Consider the following 15413-nt stretch of genomic DNA (forward strand, 5'->3'; position numbering starts at 1 on the left):
ATCAAGAATTTTGCAGATATGTATGTACAATTCGTTTACACCAAATACTCTCAACTTAATTTTTATAAAGGTGCAAAAGAAAAGAATCCACACAAAGAAGGGTATGCCTAATATTTACGTAGAGAGATGCCACGAATACACAGAAAGGATGAAAATGCAATCGAATATAGAAAGTGCAAAAGCAACTGCAATTCATGTATGTATGTTTGTGTATATGTACGTATGTAATTGTTGCTTCCTATTTGTCTCATGACAATCTCAGTGTGAGCACTACTGGTGAGCTAACTCACCAGCAGATTTTTAAATGCGACAAACTAAAAAATGAATAATCTCAAAAATGGCAATTTATTTATAAAACAGTACTACGTTACACTTACACCCCACGGACAGATCTTCAAGACTCACAATGCACATCGACACGCACATATACATACATGAGTACACATACTCACACCCAAACTGTAGACAGAATTCGAGCGCACTTCACACATGTGACGATCGATGGGGTTCGAGCGTTCGTTGGCCGTATATTATTATGTATTTTAATACTTTTATTTAATTTTCTTTCCTTTTGTACTTTAATGTATATATGTATGTATATACTATGCACATATGTATGAATATTCAAACCAAGGTGTTTTTAAATGTACGAAAAGAAATGCGATTTTTATGAGAAACTTAAAATAAATGCATTTATGAATGGCCTAAATGTATCTTATACTACCTTGTGAAATGTCTCCGTAAGATATACGTTGGCTGTTGACCAATGACTCGGTTAAAAGCACGGTATCACTCGCGAAACCACTGAATCTCACTTTGTTTTGTTATAAAAGCAGAGCGCCCTTTCTAGATTTTTGTTTTTGCATTTAATTTTTTAATTTTTTTTGTTTTTGGAGTAGAACAGAAGTATTTGGTTATGATTTTAATGGATTCAATAAATTGTATCATTTGCCGATGATGACACATGATAATAACAATAACAACATTTTGATTTGTATTAATTTTAATAATAATATCAATAACAACAAAATTTAGGTTTGTATTAATTTTAATATGTATCTATGCATGTTCGTAAATAGACGACGTATTTGTTCCAGGTATATGACCATAAAATAGGTGCAGTTGCATTCGCAGATGCAACTGCATTATTATCTACATTTGTATGCTTTATCTATGTGAGCATGAACATATGAATATGCAAAGCTCATCTTTGGCAATAGCCAAGTATTGACAATCAAGTACGCCTTGGCGCAGACGCCCAACAGAATTGGTATCTAGTACTCGTGTATAGTGCATAAGTATAGCAATATTAAAACAAAAACACCATTTCGAATTTGCATAGTGGCGAAATTATGTTATTTAAATTTCATAACTTTTTGATTGACTAAAATTTTAAATGCGAATCGACTTTTAAGTGGAGAAAGTGGAGGATGTATAGTTCAGCTCGCTGATGGCAATGCGTAGGGTATTCATATTAATTTCGCTTCGTTCGGCGAAAAAATGTAGGATACATCCTCCTTTTGCGTTCACTATATGTATGTGTGCGCGTACATCCTTGCTCCCCCGCCTTCTCGCTAGTTATTACATACACTCTTGTTGTCCTCTTGGTATACACTACTAATCAGTATACACAAAATCCCATTAGGACTGTTCTGTCACATACACAATGTACAAAATAAAATAAAAAACGATGTTTTTTATTAGTAAACTTAACACATTTCGCGCAAACATCTAGCGGCTCATAGAATTTTTTTAAATATTTTATATGTATGTGTTATTTTGTTGTTATTGTTATTATTATTTGCCACAATTTGACTGTTGATTAGCAAAACAACAATATGTATATTTTATTTGGTGTGGCACATTATGTATTCATACTTTTTATTTCACTTTTTATTTTCTTATTTTTTTATATATATTTTGTATATATTACTTTTGGCTACTAAAGCTAAGGCAAAATAATAACTAACAACAAACTGGCACAGAAGTGTTGCAATCGACAGTAGAACAACGACTCAATCGGGTAAGAGAATTCACGCAGCCAGCAACCAATCTAACCTGCCATGAGAGCTGGAGCAGAAGCAGCTAACAGACCACAAATTTCTATTTCTAGCTTTCACATGAATGTATCGCTTATGCTGCTCCCATGGCGAAAAACGGTGCAGAGAGCGAGCGCCAAGAAAGGAAAGCAATTCTCTAACTATTATCTTACCGATGGAAAAGAACATTTTTACGCTCTCAACGAAATCCAACGTGTTTTTCGGTGGCGCTGCAATGCTTATTTTCACGAGACACTTTTCTAGCATGCCGCTACCGAGCGCCCATTACAATGAGAGCAAATACGTACGTACAAGCTATTGTATATATATATTTATATATAGATGTGTTTGCATATATGTAAAGATTTCAGAATATAACAAGTTGAATATAGGCGGTATTGTTACATTATATGGGGGTCGCAAAAGCTGTATGTGTGTATGTACCTCTATGTCTGTGTATAAGTACTTATGACTGAGTTTGACTTTTCCGCTAGCCAAAAGCTGGGACGAAATACCTATCAGTGTAGGAGGCGCAAGTGAAATGCCAAATTGTTGTTTTTATTTCACTTTGCATGAAAACAATGATTGAAATCAATGACAGTATAGGAAGAATATTACATATAGAGTTGTGTGTACACATGCATTTTTATAAATATCAGTCTATATATGTACATACATGTAGTACAAAACCGCGTAACTAACATTTGTGCCAAAAATGAAACTTGCTCACTGGAAGCTCCTGGCATCAAGCCTTATCCATTCATATCAAAATATCGATACTCGTATGTATGTAAAACTGGCCTAAATGGGTTTGTTTTATAAAAGAGAATCGTTTTAAAATAAGACAGTTAATACTCTCTCCCACACATACGCGGTTTTGCATTATCTCGATACGCGGTTTTGTACTTTAAACGCTGATATACTTGTACAATATTAATTTCCAACTGCCCTTGTGAGTATTAGAATATACCTAAAACTCCTGACCCAGTGATAGCGCTATAAATTCACTTTTCATAGTGACTATGGAGATGAAAATGCAAATGAGTAAGTTCTTACAAGAGTGCCAATGAGTTGCTTGCGATGAACAGCAATACAAATGCATAGTACATACGTATCTACGTACATACATATGTAAGTCAAGTGTAATAGGTTGCATTGTACTCTAATGCGTACTGGGTCTCCACTGTTACTTACTAACGTGTTGAAAAACAAAAAAATCACTTTTCCACGTGGGTCCATATAGTAAATACACCGATTTATAGTACATACATGTGTTCGATTATATTAGCCAGAGTTCTATGTAGCTTTACGTTATATTAACCTACTATCAAATTACTACGACGCTCTTAATATCTTAACATCTACAGAGAGTTATAAGTGATTGTAACATGCAAGTATCTCAGGGAAATAAGTACGCATATGTATGTAAGTGCATCAAATTACTTTAAAATAAACCTACTGGAAATTACATCAAGCACTTCAGTATAATTTATAAATGAAAAAATAAATCAACTAAATTTTAATGTACTTAAATATGATATACAAAAAATTAAAATAAAATAATTTATTTACATAACGATATATTCTAAATTTTCATTAACTCTTTAACGGCGGCCGCTGTAGCCGAATGTTTGGTGCGTGACTACCATTCGGATTTCAGAGGGAACGTAGGCTCGAATTTCGGTAAAAGACCAAAATGAGGAAACAAGTTTTTTCTAACAGCGGTCGCCCCTCGGCAGGCAATAACAAACCTCCGAGTGTATTTCTGTCATGAAAAAGCTCCTCATAAAAAAATATCTGCCGTTCGGAGTCGCCTTGAAACTGTAGATCCCTCCATTTGTGGAACAACATCAAGATGCACGCCACAAATATGAGGAGCTCGGCCAAACACCCAAAAAGGGAGTACGCGACAATTATATATTTATATATAATTATATATATGGGGCATTCTTTCTGAACGTGAGACCCCCTGCCCCCAGAATAGATTTTGACGAAAAGAGGTCTATGAGGGCTTAAAATGTAGGTAATTATGTTTACTTTCGAAAGCAAAGTGGCACTTCTTGAAATTCAAAATGGCGGATCCTTCCTTCCTTATACTCCACAAGCTTGCTCACAAGAAAATTTTGCTTGCGCAATTTAAGGAAGATCGTGTTCTACGACTTATACAACCTTTAGAGCCAATTTAAAGACTTAATTAAATGACAGGTGTCACTATTGCTGTCAATAATTGAAAAGTCATTTAATTAAGTCTTTAAATTGGCTCTAAAGGTTGTATAAGTCGTAGAACACGATCTTCCTTAAATTGCGCAAGCAAAATTTTCTTGTGAGCAAGCTTGTGGAGTATAAGGAAGGAAGGATCCGCCATTTTGAATTTCAAGAAGTGCCACTTTGCTTTCGAAAGTAAACATAATTACCTACATTTTAAGCCCTCATAGACCTCTTTTCGTCAAAATCTATTCTGGAGGCAGGGGGTCTCACGTTCAGAAAGAATGCCCCATATATATATTTTTTTTTTTAAATATCGATATGTTTTCTTCAAAAACAAAAACTGATTTATTCTTCAATTGATCTTAGATTTGGGCTGTTGGCCACTCCAAAAGCGGTATGTTTTTTGATGAAACGATGCTTTTTTAGAGAGGGCGGTGTGAATTAATGCTTTGTTCTGCTGGAAGATCTAGGAATCTCCGGAGACATTCCCAGTAAATTCAACTAGTACATAATCTAACAGATTCCGTAATATCCACTAGGATGGCTCAACAAATTTTTTTCTAGATGCTACTCCCTAATTTTGCTCTACGATTTTCGTACAAGAACTTGATGAATTCTTCTTCCGGATATGTTGTGATCTAAATGAGTCTCTATCTTCCGGCAAAACATTTTTTTGTTGAACTGCCAGACGCCGTATTCCGCACTTACACCATTCAATCATATTAGACGGTTTTGTAGCAGCCTAAACGATCCCCGTATATGTGCGGGAATACTGTTGAAGTGACAGTTCTTGGCCGGAAATAAATCCGGATCGTTCCGGTAACGTAGATCTTAGTACTACGAGTTTTATTTCTATGTCGATTCACTTTCGCAGCTATGTGTATAGGAATTTTTTGTTTTACCAGCTTCACTTTAGACTCGTGCTACCCTTCCAATAAATGTGTAACACATGGATATTCTAACCTAAAACCCACTAACTAAAAATCCGCGTTATGCAAATATTATATTACAGATGCACCCAATAATTTCACTTACGATTTTATAACTATCATCACTTTGCTTTATTTAACTTGCTTAGACTTTAATACACCCGAACCTCTGATCGCACATACATAAACTAATTACCTAAGCAAAACATGGATCCGATTTCGAATGGATGACAATAGCACTAAGGGTGAAAGTTAAAGAAAAATTTTGCTTTTGGAAGTAAATCAGAACATTTAACAAAAATTGATACCAATTTTAAGAGAAAAGAAATTGGTTAAAAAAAATGAACATATACTTCACTCCCCGAGGCACATATATGGGTTGGAGAATAAGTTCATAGCGTTTTTTATATTTTCTTTTATTTTACAATGATTTGTTTGCTGTTTGGCAAAAGGTAAGTATTCATTCGAGAGAACTCTTTCTGATCTACAAAACTATGTTAATCGTATTTTTGAGTTATTTAATTTTTTTTTAGTTTTGAGGCTTAGAAATGGAATACCCAGGAGGCAAAAATCAACATTTTCGACACCTGCTCTTCTTTGCTTTTCAAAAATAGCGACTTTGCCGTCGATGACACGTCCCCCAGCGGAAGATCTTCTGAATTCGATGAAGAACGTCTCAAATCACTTTTGAAGAAAAACGGCCACCAAACTAGTTGTGAATTGGCGGAAAAAATGAGCTGCGATCATAAAACGATTCTCACTTACCTTCATTCGATGGAATTTATCGACAAATTGGGATCCTGGGCACCTCACGAGCTCAACGAAAAAAACAAAAACAAAGAAAGTCGCCTTCAAATTGCTTTTCAGCATCTCCCATCGAGCAACACACGGTCATAAATAGCGCTTTTTGTACAGAATCGTCACGGGAGATGAGAAATGGTACCTATATAGTACATCAATATGAAGCAAAGAAATGAGTGGGTGGCTCAAGGAGATATGCCAAAGCCGAGAGTCAAGTCGAATCTTCATCCAAAGATGTGTTTGGTGGGTCTGGGAGGGCATGATGCACTCGGAAACGCTCGAAAAGAATGCCACGGTCAACAAGGAGCTCTAAATTGCCCAGCTACATTATGTGAATTTTCCGATTGAAAATACCTCATCGACATGGTCAAACCGACATCGTCAAAGCCGCACTCCAAGAACTCCACCATATTCTCCCGCTCCCTATCGAACCATATGATAACAAAGTAGTAGAAAAGTAGGTGAAGTAGAAAACCCAGGTGGTAGTGGAAGGCCAATTATCGCCAAAAAGTTAAAATAAGCTGCTATTACAGAATTCCATCCTCAAACTGTGCGAAATATTTTACATTCCCCTGATTTTATGGTATACACACCTCGTAACAAGCCATATTTATCAACGAAAAATATTGCAAAAAATCTATTATTTTTGCACAAATGGTTTAAAACTTTTTTATGGTCGATCTTTAGCTCCTGGGCGATGTACGACTACTAACTTCGCCGGTTATCTTCTATTATTTCTGTGATTTTAATGACATTTTCCTTAACATCAAAAATGCCTGAACGGAATCGACGAAACCAAAGTTGCACTAATTAGCAGTTACAGTATCGGCAGCATAAATACCATTCACCATTTCTGCCGTCTGGCTTGCAAACTAATATATCCACCGCGATATTGACTTTTGGGATATTATATTGTAATTTTTACAGATGTATCCAAGTTTAATTTATTGGGTCTGAAGGATGCCGGTTTGTGTGGCGCAAGGAAAGTCAAGGCTCAACAACAAATACCTGAATAAGACGGTAAAACACAGTGGAGGCAGCGTCGCGTCGAGGGTTACAATAGGCACACAAGGCGTAGAAAATATTTCCTTCATCAATGAAAAAATTAACAATACCCAGCATTTAAAAAAAAATAATTTGGCTTCTGCTACAAAATTGGATATTAATGGTGATTATTATGTTGCGCCGGAGAACGACTCGAATTAAAGAATAGTTGTTGTGTCACGTACACGTGCTGCAGCATCCACTGAGTCCATACGATAACCCCATTGAGCACCTGTGGCGTACATGGAATGAAAACAGAACTCGTAAAGTTCGGGCGACCTTCCATTAGCACAATAGTTGGTACCACTACCGACACTACCTAAGCCCTCCTACTCCAGTTCTTCAGTTATACATCACCCCGGCTTCCGCAAAGTGCACAGCAACATCACAGCATTTAACGCCATAAACACACGGCTAAACCATGAGCTTTACCAAAACTGCAACTGGGGGCGAATAGTCCCAGTAGAGTTGGGCCTATCGAATGCTTTCGATACAGTTAGTCATTCAAAGCTACTAGACGACATTGAACAATTTATTCTCCCACCGGGACTAAATAGGTGGTTCGCATATTTCTTCTGTTGTCACTCGTCAGTAGCACTTCGATTTCTAAACAGACGAAGATAAAGCAAAAGGTTCCGCAGGGTGTTTTCTTCCCTGCTTTTCAACTTCTATATCTCGAAGTTTCTTCAAACATCAGAGGGAGTTTCATTGATTGTACGTTGACGATTGTTCGATATTGGCGGCCGGTATTGACATCAATGGATTGTGTATAAAAGTGAACAACTATCCCTCCAGACTTGTACGCTTCTGCACTGCAAGGAACTTCCAAGTCGCAGGCCGATAGCACTTGGGATAAAGGCAAAGAAATATTGCTGGTGGCATTTAAGACGATTGACCAATCGGTTCTGAATTATGCAGACCCATTTGGTGGCACGCAGTGGACGAAGTTTCAAACTTGGCAAAATACTGATATTAAGACAGCCACATGATGTCTCCTTTACAACACCTACCCAGCGTTACTATCAAGCTCCTAGTTGTAGAGCATAATATGATGCTCAGCAAGTAATCTCTGCTATTAGGAACCACTTCTGCAGGCACTTGCTGTAGACTGAACCATCTCTCAGGCACGATTTTACCGACAAAATTTAGGCCCTAATACGACAACCACTGGACCCCCCGTATATGTAAACAGACCCTAAAGGGCATTTATGGAGAGTCCCTTATCACTTTCTTAAACTCTCGTCCCCGAATGTCGTCATCGGAGTATAACTAATACCTTTCGCGGGAAAAAGATTCAGCTGCCTTGTGAGACCCGCGTCATCTTGGCACAATTGCGTTCAGGATATTGTAACCGACTAACACCCCTCTCCCCTTGGCCCACCCCGCGAGTGAGATTAACGATGACGACCAGTGACTTCACTGATAAACTGCTACAATAACAACAGTGGACGGCGTTAAACACTGTCCCGCTCTTGCTAGAATGAAATATCACTGTCTATATGTATGTAAACTCTTACTTCTTCGTCGGTCTTCTGTCAGACTTAGATTCTGCAGCCACAATATTTCATCGTTTATTAGACGTTCTCATGGCAGTCAGTTCGACGTTACCGGAACGACCCGGATTTACAACCGGCCAAGGACTGCTACTCCAGCAGCATTCCTCGTACATGTATGGGAAATGTCTTTGCTGTTACAACAACAACATCGTTTATTAGAGAGATGAAGTAAGAAAAAACTTAGAAAATTTAAATCAAGATTACGGCATTCGATGCATTCATTAGCTCATTTATTGAAAAATACCCTTTTTTCTGTTATTCGACTCGAAATATGTAGCCATTCGATGATGAGTCTCATGTTTAGGCAATCGAGTATTTCTTTATGTTTATTAGTGGGATTTAAATTCGGCTTGTAAAAAAAGTTAATAAGAAATAGATATTTTTATGGCATTACGGAATTAAGCCGAGTTTCCCGCTCTAAATTCTGGTGCAAATCTGTGATTTTTTCTTACAAATACTATTTAATTTTTAATGCGCACATATGTACATACTCGTACATTCTGAACGATATTTTATTTATTTTTTTTTTTTTTTAATTAAGTGTAAATTTACAGATGATATTCATTGAGAAAGGTCACCATTTCAACAATTTATAATTTAATAGTGTAATATCCACAACTCATAAAAGGCACAGGCTACCTTTCACCCAATTTTCTATTTTGCTTCCAAAAACAAAATACTTTCAAGTTTTAATGTGGCGGAGATGAGAAGGAAAAGTAAGTCCTTTAAAGTTTTATGACAGAAGTCGGTTTCGAACTCACGACTTTTACAATTATAAAATAGGCGAATACAGAACTATGGTACAACCGACTACACATGCACAAAAATATTATATATAGGGAACATATGATGTGCATACATACATAATAACATAGTACCTACATAACCTTTATATAGTTTTTATTATGGCATACCATCAGATAATACATAAATGTGCGTCAAGCTGTATTATTTCAGATTTAGCTTAGCAGACATTCTTATGTTCATGTGCATATCCAATTTCCCTCTCTTAAATTGCTTACACAGTGAAAAGTAAAATAGTTACACGTGAAAAATTTCACTTTCTCGTACTTATGTATGTATTAATGTATATACGAGCACGTGTGTATGTATTTATTTTCATCCATCGCCCGCACTATCTGCCACCATACACTAGCTTTTCCGAATATCTTCAAAAGCTCAGTCAACATCCACATCTACACACATACATATGTACATACATAGCACATTTGACGAAAACGGCAATCAGAACGCCAACTAACGGAAAATGAACAACATCGATGTAACCAGCGCGTACTCCCATTTAAAATAACACTCTCTTCTATTTTTCTCTTTCGTGCATCCCTTTCAGCGCAATACTGCACATCTCACTAGCAACCCCACCAAACACAGTAGACTCCACACTCCTCTCATCTAGAAATAAGCACAGCAGACTACGAAACCAATGACACCAAACAGAGATTGGACACTTCGCGTGTCTGGTTGACAATTTACCCGCATGTTCGTGTGCTGATTATTCACCAACTCTTGAGAAGACAATATCCCACTTTTTTAAAAAGGAAGGAAAGATCGCTAATCAAGCGTAAATCATTCGCTAGTTATTATATCCTAGAAAAGTTAATATGCTAAAGAATGTTTGTAGTCCCCAGTGGACGTGACGGGCGGTTTTTCAAACTTATAGAACTACTTTTTAAAGATTTTTTTCAGCATTATCTAGCGAATTACCTTGCAAGAACTCCGTGGAAATCTACTTCCAAAACTCACATTCTGCTCGCACAACTTATAGGATGCTTCGTCCACATTGCGATAAGGCTTGTCATTGGTTTTGTTGGTACGTAAATAAGGAAATTACCTTATTCAGAGTAAAAACAATGCTCACGACCAGCTCAAAACTTTATTACATCCCTTAAAAATTATTGTTTAGTTTGTTAGCCAGAAGTATTACGTATGAAAATGGACTTATTATCGGCAACCTCTTTGTTTTCCATGTCAATACCAATTATCTAAGTGCTAATTGGATTCAGCAAGATGGTGCAACATGCCATGGAGTGCGCGTCGTTATAATTTTTGATGTAGCCAGGTAGAAAGTTTCTAATCTTCAAAGGACACTTATTTCAACAACATCTAGTATTTTTAATGATGTTACAACATCAGTGATACTATATTGTATCAAGCATTGATCATGAAAGTTTGCATTGTATGAAGACCTAAGTGTTTAGCCTTTCATAGATTTGTTTTTTATGTTTTATTTAAAACAAAAGTTAGGCCTCTAATCTATAGGTAAAGGTATAGTTCCTTAATTACCTTTGTGCGATTTATTGTCGTAACAAAAAATCTCTTGGAAAAGCATTTTGGAAACTTCTCCGTTGGATAATGGTTGCTGAACAAGAACAGTACTATTATTATGCACGTGAATATGTCTCCATCGTTTCGAAAAGAATTAACGAAAAGTGGAATAAAATGTTTTACTGAAAATTTAAATAAAATTATCCTTACAAATCTTAATTTTTAAACATCTTGATTACTTTCAGTGATTTTAAAACAAACAGTGGCGCGAAAAACGGATTTTTGTTTAATATTGTTCCAGTTTTGGCGCAAACCACATAAATCTAACTAACTTTTTACGAAAACTAGAAGTATTCAACTAACATTCAAGAAATTGAAAATCAATGCGGTTTTGTAGTCGCTTAAAATTTGCAGTTATTTTACCAACATTTCCTGAGTACTGCTATTGTATAGCAAACATTTTTAAAAAATTCAGATCTAGAAGTTCAAAATATAGTTGAAAATTTCTGGAGTTTTTCTAAATTTGGTATAAAGTTTGAACGTTTGATTTATATGATTTGATCAAATGATATAAATATTTGATTCTGTTATTGTTGTTCTGGTTGCTGTAACAGCATAAACATCCCCTATTGATATTTGAGGAATGTTGTTGAAGGGGCAGTCCTTGGCCAGACATACACGATAATCCGGATCGTTCTAATAATGTAGAACAGACTGTCATTTCTGTCAATGCAGTCGTTTTTCGACAGGATATGGCAAGTCTCTGGTTACCTTCAAAAACTGTTATTTATACGCATTTGCCATTCGGAGGCGACATAGAAAGTTAGTGGTTTTTGCAGGACATCAGCGTGACGCGCGCTACACATTGAAAAGTTCTACCAAACACCTAAAAACGGCATATATATTACTATCCGTTTCGACCACACTCGGTTTTACGTTACCAGAGCCATCCGCATTTATATCCTGCAAAAGACTGCCATTCCAGAAGTAAGAAGTATCATTCCGCAAATATTTAGGGGTAATGCTTAAGCAATTACAATCACAACTATCTGTTTCAACATTATTTTTCTTCTGCCGAAATTTAATAATTATTTACAAACCATCGCTTGTGCATAAAATGATTTGTTGTGGAAATTGTTTACAGTCCACAAATTGTAATTAGGTATTTCATGCCTGAAGTGCTTGATCGAAAGTTTTTCTGCAACTAATTCTATAGAATGGTGTGTATTTGACCCTCATCGTGGATAATATTTTATTTTGGCGCGTACACCCTTTTTGGGTGTTTGGCCGAGCTCCTCCTCCAATTATGGCGTGCGTCTTGATGTTGTTCCGCAAATGGAGGGACCTACAGTTTCACGCCGACTCCGAACGCCAATATTATTTATGAGGAGATTTTTCATGGCAGAAATACACTCGTAGGTTTGCCATTGCCAGCCAAGAAAAATGTTTTTTCTTAATTTTGGTGTTTCGCGGATATTCAGCGTGGAAATGGACCTTGTTTTTCGCCTATGCTTATTGCAGCTAATGGCAATGTGCGATGAGAAAGAAAAATACTGTGAGACGTGACTCCTAAAAATTTGCGACAGCTAACTTTTGAAGTTTTGGCATCTCCGAATTTCACTTTCTAGCATAATCTCCTTCGCCTACATGGCAACGTGCAGATATTGTAAGGTTTGGATTATATTGGATAAGAAAAAAAAATATGAGGTATGAGTTGTGAACATAGCTATCATCGGTGCAGGTTTAACTCAGTTTTTCAAGGTTTCAGTGAATTTTTTAGAGAAATCTTAGGACAAACACATTTATTCTTTGTGCTTTTGCATTACATCTATAAGTCCCATTTGTAGCACATAAGAATCCCGGAAACATAAGAACTATCGAAATGCTGCTTTTCACACATTTTAACTCCCTTCCAACAACACTTTCAACGTAAATGGCAGGCGAACCACAGCAAAGAAGAACGTTAGCAAAAACAACAATCACGCCGACTTACGCCACCAGCTTGACACAGTGACCTAATTCGAGATTCTATTACTGGTTTTCTTGGACATTTTCTTCATGAGAACTTATGTTCTGTATGTGGCAGCGTACTTTTCTGCCATAGAAAAGCCAAATTCGCAGATTGATTTTCATTTTTCATTATTTTTTAATTGAATAATATACACGCTTAGATGGAAAACAAAAAATTGCGAAACAAATCAACAATATCTTCCATGTGACCACTTACCATCAAATTCTGTATGTATTATTATTGTTCGTCCCCGCTATTGTTGGAAAATTACTAAATTGTACAGCTGACAAGCGTTTTTCGAAAATATCTTCAATAAATCCTAGGATGCTAAATTTTTTTCTTCCGAAAAATCACAATTAATTATAATTGGAGCAGCAAGTTATGTTATCATCTCGTATCGTACGCTTTTGCCTTCTGCTTTACCTTTTTGCAGTTTCTTTATTTTCGACGTTTAACTAAAGGTGTGATGCCACTCTTACCAGATTTGCAAAGTAAGAAAATAGTTCGATTACTACTACCCAATTGTACCGCAGTAACTAGAGTATAGACGAAAGTTAAATACATGATTTGCAACGAAACTCAGTACTTAAATATAATTACATAATTTGTCGTCACTATTAAGCATTTGGCAGAAATCCGAAACCCTTATTAATTATTATTATTATTATTACATCTTTCCTTATCGACGCTCATTTTTGTTTATCTTTTCCTTTGGCGTTTCTATCCTACTGCACACAGAACTAATCGATAACTAAGAGTTGCATCCCTGGTATGGTCGTTATAATATAAAATTATGTTCATTCACGAGATTATCGAATCGAATGTTTCCATATACGATATCATAGAGGCCGTAAACTACTTCTTCATTTTATTAAAATGTTTGAGTAATCTGCCCAACAATTGTTTAACAGTTACAACTATGGCACAAACCTAAACAAGGGTTGCAACTTTAAATCGACTAATTTTTGACTAATTGAAAAGCATTTGTACTCAATTAAGATCTTTTTACTTGAAAAGATTGATGAACGCTTTTCAGATTACGACTTGGGAGTCCCAATCGAAGCGAAATCTATTCCGCGGGGATTTCAGAACACCCCATATTATATAATTTCATAATCCATTAGTAAATCAAATTGAATGTACTACATTTCAAAAGTGTCCAATCTTTAACAAATCGGTAAATTCGTATTTATTTATCGCTGAAAATAAATTCTTTGAAAAAGACTGTGTACTTTCATATTAAAAAGTTTACCACAAGAAAACCAAAGGAATGAAGAAATCATGTCCAATTGTAGAAAAAACTCTTGAGTCTTATAAAATCTCAGCTAGTGGAGACTTATAATACGTTCACATATGCATTAATCACCTGTAAAAGCACCAAATTAGTCTAGCCGTTCACATATGGCAGATTACCTGCAAAATTTACAATCAGCTGACAATACTGCTTTGAGAGATATTCCTTCATAGAAATTATTTTGGTGGAATATTTCGGTGTTTTTGGTTAATTATTATTAACGATTGAAGAAAATACAAGGAGTAGGAATAGATAATTTAATTGCGCAATTGGCTGCTAATAATAAACAGTTGGAGGAAATCCGTATGCGACGTTTACTGAGGTTGCAAAAAATTATGGCGGCAATGCGCATGCGATATTCGATACCACATTTTATAATAAGTAATAAGAGGAGAAACCGTTTATGGTCACACGTTTTTTTCTGTAAAATGAATCCATAATTAATAATATTTAACAAAAATTTTATTAGAATTATGTTTACAGACCTGTTTTCTTTGCCGGCATCCCATGATTATTTATAATCTCAGATTTTGGGAGAGAAATTTTGTATGGGAAATCGCGCTTTTTAATTACGGATTTTTAGTGATGTACTAAAAAATAGATCATCTACTTATATATGAACGTATTATTAAATTACGTAACCCAACCCGTTATATGTGAAACTGTTGTTGTTATTGTGTAGCATGATAGACATTCCCCATAAATGTTTGCGGAATGCTGCTGTGGTGATAGTGCTAGACCGACAGTCATGGAAAAGATGGGTAAGCGGTTAGTTAAAACTTAACATAATATTTTAGAGGCTGTAGATTTTAGATTCTTAAATTTCAGCTGTAGAACTGTGTCAGCTAAGGTTTGTAGTACCAACATCTTCTAGCCCTTACGTAACTTAAGTTCAGTTTACGTCTAGAGTACCTTTACTATAAGTCTTGGCTAAATCACCCCTTTAATAAATTGAGAGTGTAGAAAGAATCCAGCTGGTCATATCTTCGATTTTTTAACTTTAAAAAATTAATGTGTGCATAAATTATTTCTAAAAATAATTTATTTAATGTGGCGTTATTAGAAGCAAATTATTAAACCAATGTAATGGAAGGTACAAAACCAAAATAATGATGGGTTGGGAAGTCGTTCCCAATTTCTCAAGTTAATTTAAGTTAAGTCTAATAAAGTTGACGATAAATACTGAGTTTTTAAATACAGCACAAACCACTTCACTTTAAAGAAATAAAGATAGACTTAAAGGAT

General features: G+C 35.8%; 1 protein-coding gene across 6 annotated transcripts in view; it reads right to left on the reverse strand.

Moving 5' to 3' along the window:
* Nucleotides 1–13308, reverse strand: part of LOC128862574 (protein boule) — a 52622-nt gene extending 39314 nt beyond the window's left edge. For 3 of the 6 annotated variants that reach the window (XM_054101290.1, XM_054101291.1, XM_054101286.1), the window contains exons 1-2: nucleotides 1879–2027; nucleotides 725–846 (exon numbers count right to left, since the gene is read on the reverse strand). The gene's annotated coding sequence lies outside the window, so the exon portion shown is untranslated. Of the gene's footprint in view, nucleotides 1–724; nucleotides 847–1878; nucleotides 2029–13090 lie in introns of those variants that run through there. The other 3 variants (XM_054101289.1, XM_054101292.1, XM_054101288.1) reach the window with 3 other exon arrangements.
* Between the last annotated feature and the right edge of the window lie 2105 nt (nucleotides 13309–15413).

Source organism: Anastrepha ludens, chromosome 4, assembly GCF_028408465.1.
Source record: "Anastrepha ludens isolate Willacy chromosome 4, idAnaLude1.1, whole genome shotgun sequence".
Classification (NCBI taxonomy): domain Eukaryota; kingdom Metazoa; phylum Arthropoda; class Insecta; order Diptera; family Tephritidae; genus Anastrepha; species Anastrepha ludens.